General features: G+C 36.9%; 1 protein-coding gene across 4 annotated transcripts in view; it reads right to left on the bottom strand.

The window, feature by feature from the left end:
• The window catches only part of LOC128638636 (CD82 antigen), a 256,779-nt gene extending 241,744 nt beyond the window's left edge, over positions 1 to 15,035 (bottom strand). For 2 of the 4 annotated variants that reach the window (XM_053690712.1, XM_053690714.1), the window contains exon 1: positions 14,894 to 15,035. The gene's annotated coding sequence lies outside the window, so the exon portion shown is untranslated. The remainder of the gene's footprint in view (positions 1 to 14,893) is intronic. The other 2 variants (XM_053690715.1, XM_053690713.1) reach the window with 2 other exon arrangements.
• Positions 15,036 to 16,819: the final 1,784 nt, after the last annotated feature.

Consider the following 16,819-nt stretch of genomic DNA (forward strand, 5'->3'; position numbering starts at 1 on the left):
TCTTTGGAGATGTAACTCTAGGTCACAATATATGGTTATACAGCAAATTTCACAGCTTTAACATAAGCTGTTGCAAAGAAAACCCATTTTCTAAATTGTCTCGTAAACCAATATGGCTGCCACAGCTTGTGACCAATTCCTTCAACATGAACAACTGTGACTCTAGGTCACAATATAAGGTTATATAGCAAGTTTCACAGATCTAACATAAGCGGTTGCAGAGAAAATAGATTTTTAAAATTTTCACCCAAAACAAGATGGCTGCCAAATCATGTGATATAGAGTCTCCATATTATGCACAATAGTGCTCACCCTAGATGTTAATAAATATGGCAAAATAAAGCATTTTCGTCAAATGGTTTTTGTTTTATTATTGATTTTAAAATATTGTTAAGCATTTTTGAACAATTCAAAATGGCTGCCAAACCAAACCACATGACCAATTGACTTCTCTTGAACAAATCTGAATATTGGTCATAAGATAACTCTATAAACCAAATTTCACGCCTGTGTCATAAGCGGTTTCTGAGATTTTTTTTTTAGCTTTTAAAAACAGCGCATAAGAAACAAAATGGCCGCCACACAGTGCGCATGCGTTAGACCGCTATTCTTCCATTCAACTCGGACGCACGTTCACACTTCGCGCATGCGCTGTAGAATTTTTTTCGGCGTTTGTCAATTATTCTACAATCGTCCAACAGCCAGGTAAGTAGCGATCGTTTCGGGTCTGTTTTTAAAACTTATATAATGACTTTGTAAACCTAATTGAAAACTGGTAATATAATTGAGCTGCATATATAACAGAAATATGATTATTGGCAATATTTATATATAAATTATTCTATAAACGCTCTAATTTTATTTTAAGGTGGAAATAATTTGATATTACAATAATTTAAGTATTGCATAGATATGGTCTATTACTTAGAAGTACATTTCATTGGTGAAATTATAAGGATGTTATACATTGTGCACTTCGTTTTAATCTTTTTTTTTGTGAGAAGATGAATATATATAGTAATTAAAGTTTGAGTAACATAATAAATATTGCCAAAATTTCTTATAATACTTACAAGGTATGATGTAAGCTGCTGTAATTGTTGCCACAATAGTATTCAATGAATGTATTCATTCATTGAATACTATGTACCTATTCAACGGAATCACCGTGGAACGCATGCGCTGTTGTAATAGACGGGAGCGCGCTTTGCGAATACGTAAACAGTGGGTGGGACCGCTCTATAAGTAACAGGGAATAAAATAAGTAAGTAGCGGATGCCAGGAGCTGGGCTTGAAAACAGCCGTAAATTGGTGATATAAATATAACAATTATTTGATTTTTTTATTAAAAAAAAAGTTGCGGTTTTACTAATATACACACAAGGAATTAATATGTGCCATCAAAACAATGGAAATTAACATTAGGGGGACTTTAATTCATGGTTTTTGCCAATGTTATAAATGAAGCCTAAATTATACCTTTTTATCTTTTATTTTGTGCCACGCTTCCTCCGCTCGCCATAATGTCCCTCAATATGACAATGATTGACAGCTAGTCTTGCCAATCCGCTTTTCGCCCCTGGGGCGTTCAACCCCTTTTTCGATATGTCATGCGGCTTCTTCTGCTCATGCGCTAGAATTTTTTTTCCGCATTCTGAAGCAATGCGCGTGCTCTATACCACGCAATTCTTAACAGTAATGGCGTTTTTTCTGCTGCCAGGTGTTTTGCAGCTTATGCTCTTAGGAGCGATTCTGATACACTGTGTGGCTGATTTTAACGCATGTGCAGAAAAAAATAGCGACACGGGTGCTCGCATCACACCTACGGGTGGGACCGCTCTATACTTCACAATGCGAATAAGACGGAAGTGCCGGGTGGGAGGAGGAACATTGAAATCACCAACAAGTTTGTTATTAAAATATACAATTACTGCTAAATTTAAAAAAACAAAAAAACATAGCATAGGCAGGAGCGGTAACAAAATTGACAATTCACTTTAAAGTAATTTTCTTATTTGAACTCATTACAGAATCCTGTTGGTAAAGCTCTGCATTTTATACTGGGCGCCACCATCTTGTATCTGCCGCATTGTTGCATCCTGTGATAAGAGCAGTGCATTTTCACAGATCTGATTTTTGACAGCTGTACCCTTCACTTTAGTTTAGCTCACACAATAGAGTTTTTTGCACAGTTTAAGTTACATAACAAATATAAGGTCCAAGATGGCGCTCAGTGTGAACATACAGAGCTTTAATAACTAATACTTGTAAAGGCTTAAAATTAGAGAATGACTTTGAAGACAGCTGCAGACACAGGAGGGAAAAACAATACTACTGTGAGTAGTAACCATTCTATTGTACTCAGCAGTTTTATGTCTGTATTTACCTTTTATAGTACACAAAACACACACTCATGACATGGATGCTGTAATCAGTATCTTTTACAGATATTTAGAGATACAATGATCAAAATGAAACATACAAATTTGGTGAAATAAATGAATGCAAAAAATACTATAATCACAATTGTGTCTTTATATTAAAGGGAAAGTCTACGCCAGAATTTTTATTGTTTAAAAAGATAGATAGACCCTTTATTACCCATTCCCCAGGCCCTGCTTGAGATACCCAGTTTAATGCAAGCCATGGATGGTTTTGGAGATTTAAAATAACTTTAAAAGTCTAGTACAAAAAAAAACTTTCATAATTCAGATAGAGAATGTAATTTTAAACAATTTTCCAATTTACTTTTATCACCAATTTTGCTTTGTTCTCTTGGTATTCTTAGTTGAAAGCTAAACCTAGGAGGTTGATATGCTAATTTCTAAGCCCTTGAAGGCCGCCTCTTCTCTCTGGGCATTTTGACAGTTTTTCACCACTAGAGAGTGTTAGTTCATGTGTGTCATATAGATAACACCGTTGCTCACGCACGTGAAGTTCCAGGGAGCCAGCTCTGATTGGCTAAAATGAATGTCTGTCAAAACAACTGAAACAAAGGAAGCAGTTTGCAGAGGCTTAGATACAAGGTAATCACAGAGGTAAAAAGTGTATTTATATAACTGTGTTGGTTATGCAAAACTAGGGAATGGGTAATAAAGGGATTATCTAACTTTTTAAACAAAAAAAATTCTGGTGTAGACTGTCCCTTTAAGGTGAGTGGTGAGGCTGCTAGTGCAGATGTGAAGGCAGCTGAGGAGTTTGTGGAGGAATTGGATAGGCTTAATACCAGAACACATTTCTAATATGGATAAAACATGCTTGTTTTGGAAAAGAAGAAAAAAATGCCTGGTTACAAGGCTTTAAAACAGCATGTTAAAACATTATTAGGAGGCAATGTTGCTCTTGTCTTCTACCATAGTGAGAATCCAATCCAAGGGCATTAAAGAACATTGCTAGTGCATTAGTAAAGCAATAAAAAACAAATCTGGACGACTATGCAGATTTTTAAGGACATTACCATCAACTGCTTTGTTCCTCAGTTGGAGACATATTGTATTGAAAAAATCTATTCCTTTTTAAAATGTTGTTAATTCTTGATAATGCTGCTGGACATCCTGCCTATATTGGTGACCTCCATCATTGTGTGAAAGTGGTACGTTTGCCACCAAATTTTGCAGCTTAATGTGGACCAAGATAATGTGGAGCAACTAACAAATAAAGAGTTACTTGAACTAGAAGAGCAATGTGTTGCAGATGGGGAGGAAAGACAAAAATAACCTGAAGAAGGTGCACAGAAAAAGTTCACTCTGAAAGGCATGGCAATGGTTTTCTTCACTATGAACAGTGTTCTAAAGGAGTTAGAGGAAATGGATCCCAATTTGGAACGCTTTGTCCCTGTAGAAAGAAATATTCATCATTCACTTGCCTCCTACAAACAGATTTCTGAGGGGAAAAAAAACACAAAGTCCAAACAAAACTGGACATTTGGAAATTTTCCTAAAACAACAAACACCTCCTCCTTCAGAAGAGCCACGTCATTCTACTAGTGGTGTTGCAACTGCCCATATAGAGCGTAGTTATTAGAATCTTCCACTTTCCTCTGACACCGAGTGATACTCTGCAGTGTACATTTCACAAATATATAAAAGTTATTACAATTAGTGTACTGTATTCACAAAAACAAATATTACAGTGTACAGTACTGTACTCACAAATACAAATATTACAGTGTACAGTACTGTACTCACAAAAACAAATATTACAGTGTACAGTACTGTATTCACAAAAACAAATATTACAGTGTAAAAAAAAAAAATACAGTACAAGTCCCGCCCATTGACCACCTGGGAAACTATGTGGAAAAGGGGCGGAAGAATCTGTAGACCCTTAACCCATTTCTACTGGCTTGTGGAGGGGGCAACCCCAGATGCTAAGGCTTCACATATCATCAAATGGGAAGACATCCTACACGCACATTTTCCTCAGCTCCTTTGGACTAGGGCCTTTGATCTCACAACAAAAGCCATACATTGTACGACCCTCTTTAAATCCTACTATAAATTGCTCTCCCACTGGTACTTTACTCCAATGAGACTCTTTAAACTTAACCTGATCTCCACGCCCCAGTGCTGGAGACTTTGCGGGAAACCGGGAGACTCCCTCCACATATGGTGGACCTGTCCCAAGCTTAAACCTCTATGGCACAAGGTGTATACCCTATTAACCAAATTAAATATACATATCCCAAAATCCCCTGAAACAGCTTTATTACATGTAGGCCTACACTCCCTCCCTAAGTACCGGAGCTACTTATGTGTGTATCTTTTATCAGCCACCAGACTGGCAATTACTAGAGAATGGAAGAGCCAATATCCTCCGAGCTGGTCTTCTGTCTCAGAAATTATGGCCTATATCAATTCTATGGAACGAAATGTATTTTATACTCTAGATAAGATTGATCTCTTCTAGATGATTTGGGAAGAATGGACTAAATTATTTAGACCCAATTGGCTCCCTAGGTCAGATTTTTAGGTGGTTCACCCATGCCTACCCTACTCGCACATCTTTTATACAAGAGTCTCTCTTCCTATCTTCTATCTCCCTTTCTTCTTCTTTTTCTTTCCCTCTCTCCCTTTCTTCTTTTCTCACTTTATCTTTATTTCCTGCTTACAACGCATTCTTGTTCTCAGCTAAACCGTGTTTCTCACGGTACCACCTGATTTTGTGAAAAAGCTACTAGTGTAAATCGGGTTTTCTTGTATTTGTAACATGATGTTTCATGACTGACTTTATAATTCCCACTGCGTTTGGGAATTTATTTGTATTTTCAGCTTTCTTACCAATAAAGCTTTAAAAACTAAAAAAAAATAATGTGATACCGGTAGTTTTTTGTATTTAGTTTTTAGCAAATACAGTATATTCTGCTCTACAGTAGCTGTGCAATAATGTAGAGTAGTAGTATTGCGCAGAGCCTGCCTTTACTGAAACCACCGCAGAACTCTACAGGACCAGTCATGGTAAGTACATTAACACTAATTTGCAGTTATTCATTATTTTATATGCAATTTCAACTTACGATCCAATTCGACTTATGACAGATCTGTCAGAACGTAACATACTTTTTACCACTGTGATTACCTTGTATCTAAGCTTCTGCAGACTGACCCCTTATTTCAGTTCTTTTGACACAATTGCATTTTAGCCAATCAGTGTTGACTCAGGTAAAATTACAGAGGTAAATACAATGTTATCAATATGGCACACATGAACTAGCGCTGTCTAGCTGTGAAAAACTGCCCAAATAGCACTAAGATAAGGCGGCCTTCAAGGCCTTAGAAATTAGCATATGAGCCTACCTAGGTTTAGCTTTCAACAAAGAATACCAAAAGAACAAAGCAAATTTGATGATATAAGTATATTGGAAGATTGCTTAAAATTACATGCCCTATCTGAATCATTAAAGTTTAATTTTGACTTGACTGTCCCTTTAAAGTTCTACATTGCATTGTCAGTGTATGAGCAGTATTAATTAAAAGCATATGACTAATGTATGACATAAAATACTTCATATTAGGGCACTCGCCAATGAATCACTAACTATTACTTTTAAAAGTAAACTTTTCCATTGCATCTGGTTTGAATCAGTTTCCTAGCAAACTTGACCCCAGAGAAATGTCACAACAGATGAAGTCAACACAATAAGCTCTGTAAAAAAGAGCACCTCTCCTTCCCCCAACTGTTCGATGCCTATGCAGGGGTCTTGAGTCAAGTTCAATCAAAGAATATAAAAGAAAAAAATTAAACATCCAGGGACGTGTTTTATGCAGTGATTTATGTTTTAACCTACACTACTCAAAATGGAACTCTGTGTTTAAAGGAACATGTTAACCATATGCAAAATCACTGGAAAGTAATAACGCAGCATTCTGTAAAAAGCTGACTAGAAAATATCACGTGGAAATCTCTGTGCCTCCAAAGGCTGTGCTACAAAATATTAGGTTAAGAGTACAAATATTTGTGTCCGTGCCATTCTCATTTGTTTTACTGTTTAACCCCTTCGCTACCGGGAATTCCAGAGAAAAATTTGACCAAAATACCAGAGAATTTTTAGCATTTTTGCTATCACTCCATTTAAGAAGAAATAGATCCTTGTTATTTTTTTTTTTATTTACCCATCAAAACGATATATTTTCTTTAAGTAGACAACCCAAGGTATAAGAATCTAGGCCCATTTTGGTATATTTCATGCCACCAAATGCGATCATAAAAAATAAAAAAAAATCCACAACCTTTAGCTTTCTCATTGAAATGATACTGCTTGTGCAATCATTAAAAACATAATTTATGTAAGAACTTACGTGATAAATTCATTTCTTTCATATTAGCAAGAGTCCATGAGCTAGTGACATATGGGATATACATTCCTACCAGGAGGGGCAAAGTTTCCCAAACCTCAAAATGCCTATAAATACACCCCTCACCACACCCACAAATCAGTTTAACGAATAGCCAAGAAGTGGGGTGATAAAAAAGTGCGAAAGCATAAAAAATAAGGAATTGGAATAATTGTGCTTTATACAAAAAAATCATACCACCACAAAAAAGGGCGGGTCTCATGGACTCTTGCTAATATGAAAGAAATGAATTTATCAGGTAAGTTCTTACATAAATTATGTTTTCTTTCATGTAATTAGCAAGAGTCCATGAGCTAGTGACGTATGGGATAATGACTACCCAAGATGTGGATCTTTCCACGCAAGAGTCACTAGAGAGGGAGGGATAAAATAAAGACAGCCAATTCCACTGAAAAATAATCCACACCCAAAATAAAGTTTAATATGAAAAATATAAGCAGAAGATTCAAACTGAAACAGCTGCCTGAAGTACTTTTCTACCAAAAACTGCTTCAGAAGAAGAAAACACATCAAAATGGTAGAATTTAGTAAAAGTATGCAAAGAAGACCAAGTTGCTGCTTTGCAAATCTGATCAACCGAAGCTTCATTCCTAAACGCCCAGGAAGTAGAAACTGACCTAGTAGAATGAGCTGTAATCTCTTGAGGCGGAGTTTTATCCGACTCGACATAAGCATGATGAATTAAAGATTTCAACCAAATAATTTATTACCCTGGAAAGAAAGGGAAAGTAGAGTCGATTTAGAAGACATATCAGCATTCCAAGTTTTAAGCCATAAAGCTCTTCTAGCTAAAATAGCTAGAGACATAAACCTGACATCAACTCTGATAATATCAAAAATGGCATCACAGATAAAATTATTAGCATGTAGAAGAAGAATAATAATGTTATGAGAATCATGATCTGTTACTTGTTGCGCTAAAGTTTCCAACCAAAAAGTTGAAGCTGCAGCAACATCCGCCAAAGATATAGCAGGTCTAAGAAGATTACCTGAACACAAATAAGCTTTTCTTAGAAAGGATTCAATTTTCCTATCTAAAGGATCCTTAAAGGAAGTACCATCTGCCGTAGGAATAGTAGTACGCTTAGCAAGGGTAGAGATAGCCCCATCAACTTTAGGGATTTTGTCCCAAAACTCTAATCTGTCGGACGGCACAGGATATAATTGCTTAAAACGTTTAGAAGGAGTAAATGAATTACCCAAATTATTCCATTCCTTGGAAATTACTTCAGAAATAGCACCAGGAACAGGAAAAACTTCTGGAATAACTACAGGAGATTTAAAGACCTTGTCTAAACGTTTAGATTTAGTATCAAGACGACCAGAATCCTCAATTTCTAAAGCAATTAGGACTTCTTTAAGTAAAGAACGAATAAATTCCATTTTAAATAAATATGAAGATTTATCAGCATCAACCTCTGAGGCAGAATCCTCTGAACCAGAAGAATCATTAGAATCAGAATGATGATGTTCATTTAAAAATTCATCTGGATAAAGAGAAGTTTTAAAAGACTTTTTATGTGTACTAGAAGGAGGAATAACAGACATAGCCTTCTTAATGGATTCAGAAACAAAATCTCTTATGTTATCAGGAACATTCTGAACATTAGATGTTGATGGAACTGCAACAGGTAATGGTACTTTACTAAAGGAAATATTTTCTGCATTAACAAGTTTGTCATGACATTTAATACAAACAACAGCTGGAGGAACAGCTACCAAAAGTTTACAGCAGATACACTTAGCTTTGGTAGTTCCAGCACCAGGCAGCGATTTTCCTGAAGTATCTTCTGACTCAGATGCAACGTGAGACATCTTGCAATATGTAAGAGAAAAAACAACATATAAAGCAAAATTGATCAAATTCCTTAAATGACAGTTTCAGGAATGGGAAAAAATGCCAAAGAACAAGCTTCTAGCAACCAGAAGCAATGAAAAATGAGACTTAAATAATGTGGAGACAAAAGCGACGCCCATATTTTTTTTAGCGCCAAATAAGACGCCCACATTATTTGGTGCCTAAATGCTTTTGGCGCCAAAAATGACGCCACATCCGGAACGCCGACATCTTTGGCGCAAAAAAACGTCAAAAAATGACGCAACTTCCGGCGACACGTATGACGCCGGAAACAGAAAAGATTTTTTGCGCCAAAAAAGTCCGCGCCAAGAATGACGCAATAAAATGAAGCATTTTCAGCCCCCGCAAGCCTAACAGCCCACAGGGAAAAAGTCAAATTTTTTAAGGTAAGAAAAAATGATTGATTCAAATGCATTTATCCCAAATATGAAACTGACTGTCTGAAAAAAAGGAAAGTTGAACATTCTGAGTCAAGGCAAATAAATGTTTGAATACATATATTTAGAACTTTATAAACAAAGTGCCCAACCATAGCTTTAGAGTGTCACAGAAAATAAGACTTACTTACCCCAGGACACTCATCTACATGTTTGTAGAAAGCCAAACCAGTACTGAAACGAAAATCAGCAGAGGTAATGGTATATAAGAGTATATCGTCGATCTGAAAAGGGAGGTAAGAGATGAATCTCTACGACCGATAACAGAGAACCTATGAAATAGACCCCGTAGAAGGAGATCATTGAATTCAAATAGGCAATACTCTCCTCACATCCCTCTGACATTCACTGCACGCTGAGAGGAAAACCGGGCTCCAACCTGCTGCGGAGCGCATATCAACGTAGAATCTAGCACAAACTTACTTCACCACCTCCATAGGAGGCAAAGTTTGTAAAACTGATTTGTGGGTGTGGTGAGGGGTGTATTTATAGGCATTTTGAGGTTTGGGAAACTTTGCCCCTCCTGGTAGGAATGTATATCCCATACGTCACTAGCTCATGGACTCTTGCTAATTACATGAAAGAAAAAAGGATTGTAAAAGCTTCTCTGGGATCCCCTTTGTTCGGAAATGCAGACATACATGTTTTTTTCCATTGGTAATTAGAAGGTTACTAATTGCAGCTGTGCACTACACTTCTAAAATTTACAGTAGTGAAGGTGTTAATTAGATAGTTGTCAAGGAAAATAGAATTGTAATGTAGGGATTACCCTCCCACCTGATACCTCCCAAACAGCTCTCCCCCTCCACACACCCAAACTCATCCCCACCATTTTAGGTACAGGCAAACAGTCTGCCAGTTCTCAGTTTAAGGCTCTTTTTTTTTTTATTATGATGATTTTTTCTGAAGTATAGTTTCCCTCCTCAACCCTCCCACATCCCTGATCCCTCCCAAACAGCTCTCTAACCCTCTCCTCTGCCATTAAAGGTGGCCAACTTTGGCACTGGCAGCTGTCAGTGCTTAATTTGTAGTTTTTTTTTTTATTATTTTGAATTAATGTATTTATTTTTCTGTAGTGTAGTGGCCTCCCTCCCCATGATTGTTATTTTGGGTCTTCCTTCCCACATTCCAAATTTATTTCTGTACTACAGGGCCCCATCCCTCCCTTCCCACTCCCTCCCTCTGCCACTAAGCTGACCACCCGTCTCCCGCCTTCCCTCCCACCCACACCAACGGAGATTATTACAGACAGTGACACAGACCGCCTGCTCCGTTACGATATGAAGACAAACGCCTGCAGCTCAGGAACAGTAGATCTACGTTATGCTGTATGATGGGCTATGTTCCGCATGACGTAAATCTATGTCATTTTGGCGCAAGGGGTTAAAGTAATAAGTGAAGTCATAAATCAAAAGTGAAGTTTCTGTTCTAATGCATTTGAAATAAAGAATGGTGAATACATTAAAACCTCTCAAGTTATTTACTGTCCCTTTACGAAACCATGGCTCCTATTATCAAGACTTCTCCTAGCATAAGAAAAAAGCCTGGAACCCTAATGAGATTTCCAGATGCAGGGTGCTGCATTTGCTGTGCCTAAATTACATAAAATATTGTGGCTTACACTTGGTCCCATCGCCTCTAAAAGCTCGTCCATTTTACAGACGCAAATATATAAAAATTTCAAAATCCATATCTCTTCCAGTCCCAAAGCAGTTTGTATAAAGGCTTTTGTACCTGTATTTATGATTCATGAATTAAAGGGCAATAATAGTAAAAAAAAAAAAAAAAAACATGCTCCATTCAACAGCTGTAGTCGCACAACTCAGCTGGGGGTTATACATACAGTAGGGCAGGGTAGATAATCTTAAAATTACAAGCTCTAATGAATTACAGCATTATGGCCCTTTAACCTGTTGATTGATTGTGTATGTCCTGGGAAATTTATGGAAAATATTATTAATACTGAGTGGGCCTTAGATTGGCAATCCCCTTTTTTCAGCAATTGTGTTATCCATTTAATAATAATTAAAAGAAACTGCAAAATGACTCAGTCATTTTGTATAATCCATCTATAACCACAGTAACAGATGGAACTATACTAGATAACAGAGGTTCTGGATTTCAAATTACCTGCTAAAATGCTCTTTTACACAAACACACTGGTAATTCCATAGGATCACTTATGCAAAACAACAAATAATTGCTCCAGTGAACAACGAATCCATATTCCATTAATATGTTTAGCAGAGGTATGACATAACAAAACTTTACGAACAGTAATGCGATAAAGCACGTTACTACTGGGTGCCTTTAACTATATATTTAACCCCCCAAAAGGGATTAAACGCATAGGAATTGATCACAATCCTTTAGAAATTCTTATACAATTATTTATCTATAAACATCCATATAGACTTTAGCGGTTTTGTAGAAAAATCATTAGATAAACTTTGTGTGATCAACCCTATAATTAAAGGCCATTATCTTAAAAAAATACATGCTTTAATCCGTTAGAGCGTATCATTTTAAAACTATTGAACATAGACTACTGTGTGTTTAACTGACACAAAAGGGATTAAATGCACAGTAGAAAGGACACTAGTGACTTACAGAGCACTGCTGGTCCCGACTACCAAGGCAGAACATGCTGTGATCTGAGATGTCATCGCAGAAAATGCAGCATGTCTGCAGAAAGAATAGGACACCTGCTGGAACGGTTAGCACATTCACTATGCAGCACTGTGCCACATTAGCCTCTTCTCTTCAAACAGAGCTGTGTTCTGGCTGCACTGTGTAAGTTTTCCTTAAAGGGATACTGAACCCTATTTTTTCTTTCATGATTCAGATAGAGCATGCAATTTTAATGCAGCCACCAATCAGCAAGCCCTACCCAGGTGCTGAACCAAAGATGGACTGGCTCATAAGCTTACATTCCTGCTTTTCAAATAAAGATACATAGAGTACAAAGAAAACTTGATAATAGGAGAAATTAGAAAGTTTCTTAAAATTGCATGCTGTATCTGAATCATTAAAGAAAACAATTGGGTTCAGTATCCCTTTAACACAATGCATCCAGAGCAAAGTGCTGTTTGAAGAGAACAGTCAAATATGGATTAACGCTGCAAAGCAGTAGTGCAGCATTGACTGTGTCTCAGGGATTTTTTCAACCCTGCCCCCAGCTTTTCCCAGTCTGCAAATCTGTGACGTCTTTAGTGAGCAATGCACCTTTTTATTACTACATTTCTACCTTGGGATGTTAGATTAGGAGAAAAGGAAACAAATTTATTTGAGACATTTTAAAAACTTGTCTGCAGCTAATTGACAAAGCAATTTTCAACTGCTGCATTGTATTATAAAATTTTAAAAATTGCTTTACTCTCCAGTTAATCAACACAATTCAATTGAGCTGATGCTTTAATGTAACTGCCTAATTTAAAATTGAATTTTATTTCAAAATGAGCTGCAGAAATTTTTTCAAACAAAAAATCTCATCGCAGAAAGTAAAGTTCTGCCTCTAGGGCCCAGGAAATTATAGCTGCACGACTCGGATGTGTAATGAGCATTTTTCACTCAGGACTAGTACTCTGCTAATCCGGAGCGGTACTGCTACTGTGTGTTTAATCCCTTTGTGGGCGTTAAACACACAGTAGTCCAGGGTCGTAACAGATTAGAGCATGTCATTTTTTTTACTATAATGGCCCTTTAAAGGCAGCAATGCATTTCTGCTCCTTAGCTGGAAATTGTCAGTATTGATGGCTACACACAAAAGCAGTTCCTGATTGGCTTACCTGCCATTTCCAGTTCAGAAGCAGTAGTGCATTGCTGCTCTGGAGTTAAGTGTAACTATGTTTTTAACTCCTTTTGGTGAGGTTAAACACATAACTAGAGGAACCAAAAAGTGCAACAGTAGCATGCTTTAATACATAAGAGCATTTTACAATTGTACTTTTATGTCCCTTTAAACCAGTCATTTCACAAATAGGCAGTAGCGTATTTAGGTTTTGTGCTGCCTTGTTAGCCTAGGCCAAATAGGTTAAACTTGAGGACTGCTTATCTCATTTTTTTCATCCGTTACATACATTAATTTTCTTTCTTATAGAAGCAAAAACTGCAGACAGGAAAACCATAGCCATTAAGTTCCTTTGCTACAAAACCCTGTAACATCTGGCTTTTGATGTCTATGTATATAGCAGATTTACTGTTGGAAACTTTTCTCTCGCTGCTTTTGTCATTTCTGAAATTATTAAAGGGTCATACCAGACACCAAATACTTTAACATCTGTGAAAACATCTGTGAACAAAAGATACATTTCAGAGAACAAACTACTTCACTGGCAAAAATAAATAACAATCTACTGTGCACTTTTAATAAATAAGCAAAAAGAATAACTGCTGATATTATTTTCACATAAAATTTGGAATGTTGGCCATGAAAACAAATATATTGTTTGCATTCTAGAGGATTTATCTTAACAATGACATTGTGCACATTAAACTTTTACAAAACACAAACACATTTTGCACGTGAGAGGCATTTTTGTGTTTGTGAAGTGATTCATACTGGTCAGTTTAGGGACAAAGGTGCATATACGCTGATACACTAACTTGCTTGATGTTTTTGTATGTAAATATTCAACACTAAAGAAAGCTGATCGAAATATTATAACTGATTACTACAAACATATGTATGCTGGACAAATTATAAGCAACAAAAAATCATTTTACTTTGATGTCTTTGCTAAATCAGCAGTGACAGCAAACATAAAATAGTTTAACATAATTCCAGTATATGAAGTCAGAAATCATATATAGACAGATCCCACTAGGTTTCAATATCTGTTATCTTTATTACTATTATTAAACTGTACGTTTAGAATACGTTTTCAATTCTGCATATATGTTCATAACTAAATGTTTGTTTTTTAATGTATTTATTTTTATTTTTTAGCAGCCAAGATGGTTTACAACACACTTGTCATTTTTCTAAAATTCAAGTGACATCTAATTTCCTTTTTAAGTGCTTAAAGACAGGGGGTGCAGCTCATTGCAAATCAATCCTGCAGCCAATGACACAAATTCCTGCAACACCCCAAAACTAAAATAATTCAAAGCAATGAGACAAACATAATGTAAGACAATACATAGTACCCTATACGTTTCATAGTGTATATCACTAAGTTTAACCTTATAAGAATAAGACAATTGTATACAGAATGTAATATAACACCGAGATTAATGACAGCTATTATTAAATACAATTATCGGAGTCCCCCCCCCTGGGTATCCCAACACCCTGGTGCCAAATCAATGAACTAGCACATCCGGTTATTACAATGATCAAACAACAGCACTGAGGAGAAAACGAACATGTAATAACACCTCCTGACAACAAATAAAGTTCCAGCCCTAATAATGCCTTCATATAATGTGCACCCAATACATAATGATTGCATTTTTCCGTTTCGAACCAGATTTACAATTAATTTTAATCATCTTAAAGTTAAAGGTTTTAACCCTTTGGTCGACAGGTTTATGCAATTCTCGGCAACCAGTGGGTTAACATCATCAGCATCCTTTTACAATGCGTCCAACTCCTTCTGACATACAAAAGAGTCGTATCAATAAAGCTGTTGTATTGCTCCTGTAACAGATCAGGTAACCCAGCACTCGGATCATTTACCCCAGGCTGCTGTACTACTTATGTCACTGTACACTCATAGCACAGAGATAAGCGTGATACTCACCAGGAGATATGTTCTTTAGTAAGAAATAAGATGAATGCAACAAAAGCTCCAGCTGCTTCTCCTCTTTTACTCAAATACAGAGTGAGAAGCAAAGTTTAAAACTTCAGCCTCACACGCAGACCCTGCCCACTCTGCCCTGGGCTCTCCAGTGAGGAGGAAACGTGCAGTGTTGGGCGTGCTTAGCAGGCGTGTGTTTCCACTGACTGTAACCGTGTTGCACAAGTGTATGCACAGTCAGTGGTGGTAGACTCCCACGTATGGAAGATCATTAATTCCAAGCATCATTCTTCCCATTAAGTGGGTGGTGCTCACCAGTCTAAAGTAGGGTGAAGAAAAGTTCATTTTGCTCCCCCCTTGCTAAAGGACATAAAAGTGTACCCTTTGGCTGCCAGAGAAAGGTTGCATTGCAGCGACATCCAATTTGAGCAATGCAGACCGCTAATTCTGTAAAATATTCCACAATTTGAATATTGAATGATACCAGAGAGTTACATTATATTTATTTTGTTTTACAATTGTTAAAAATTTTTGACAAATTTATTTGTTTAGACAAGAATTATCAATAACAATAACCAACACTAAGGCCTCGCTTCCATTGAGTCGTAATTCAGTTTGCGTGCACTCGCAAACCGTTAAATATGCTGTCGAAAGCAATAGCGTTTAACGACTGTTTCCAATGGCGCGTTATACCTCAATATCGGCTGCCGGACTTCGGCTGCCGAAAAGATTTTCGCGTCCCATAGAACGTAATAGAAGCCGTTAATCGATAAATTATACCAGGTTTCCATTGAAAGCGCTAACCGTTAATACATTGTCGGAGGCTGTCGATACATTGAGATATATCACCCCCAGCTCAACTAGGTGTAAAAGAGGAAAATTGTGCTTTTTGAGACCTATTTTCTATTGAAATTATAAAACTTGCAAATAATGCAAGTGTTTTAATGTAGAAATAAATTGTTATAAGTAATATTTATTGTTGTCTCATGTATAGAAATAGTTGAACTTATATTCTAATAGAAATATCAGTATATATTTAAATATAATAATATATGCAAGAACATATCTACAGAATGCAAACTAGACCTATGCCTAGGGCAGCAAGAAATATTACTTATATTTATGAAGTGTTAAATATAATTATATTAGAAAATAGTATTTGAATATTAAAAATATGGATAAGTGTTTTTTTATTTTTCTTGAGAGGCGATCACAGGTAATAAGCACGGACGTTAAACGTAAATTCTATAGCGTAAGGTCGGGTTACCTTAGCAACTAATTGATTTTCAAGAAATCCGACGTCAGATGGAAGCGTTAACACAACGTTAACTTACAGCTACACGAAAAGAGCGACTGCGCGCAACACGCTAATCTTTTCAATGGAAACCTGGTACTAAAATGCAGCCGTAAATTACTTTTAGCTGTTGGCCGCTTCGGTAGCTTACGGCTCCATTTTTAACGACTCAATGGAAGCGAGGCCATAGTTGGGTGCAGGGATAGGCACAGACAAAGGCTGTGGCAGACATTTTCCAAAGTACAGACCTTAGTGAAGGACACCATTATTTTATAGTGCGTGGTGGTGTTATACTGATGCAGATATCCCTGACCCTATAACCAGCCCTCCTCTGGCTATACCAATGTGCCAGTGTCACTACTGTGTCTTTGTATAGTGCTTGGTGTTATTATACTGATGCAGATACCACTGATCCTATAAGCAGCCCTCCTCTGGCTATACGCATGTGCCAGTGTTACTACTTTGTCATTATATAGTGCTGGGTGTTATTATTCTGATACAGATACCACTGATCCTATAAGCAGCCCTCCTCTGGCTATACACATGTGCCAGTGTCACTACTGTGTCATTATATAGTGCTGGGTGTTATTATACTGATGCAGATACCACTGATCCTATAACCAGCCCTCCTCTGG

Source organism: Bombina bombina, chromosome 8 (assembly GCF_027579735.1).
Source record: "Bombina bombina isolate aBomBom1 chromosome 8, aBomBom1.pri, whole genome shotgun sequence".
NCBI lineage: Eukaryota > Metazoa > Chordata > Amphibia > Anura > Bombinatoridae > Bombina > Bombina bombina.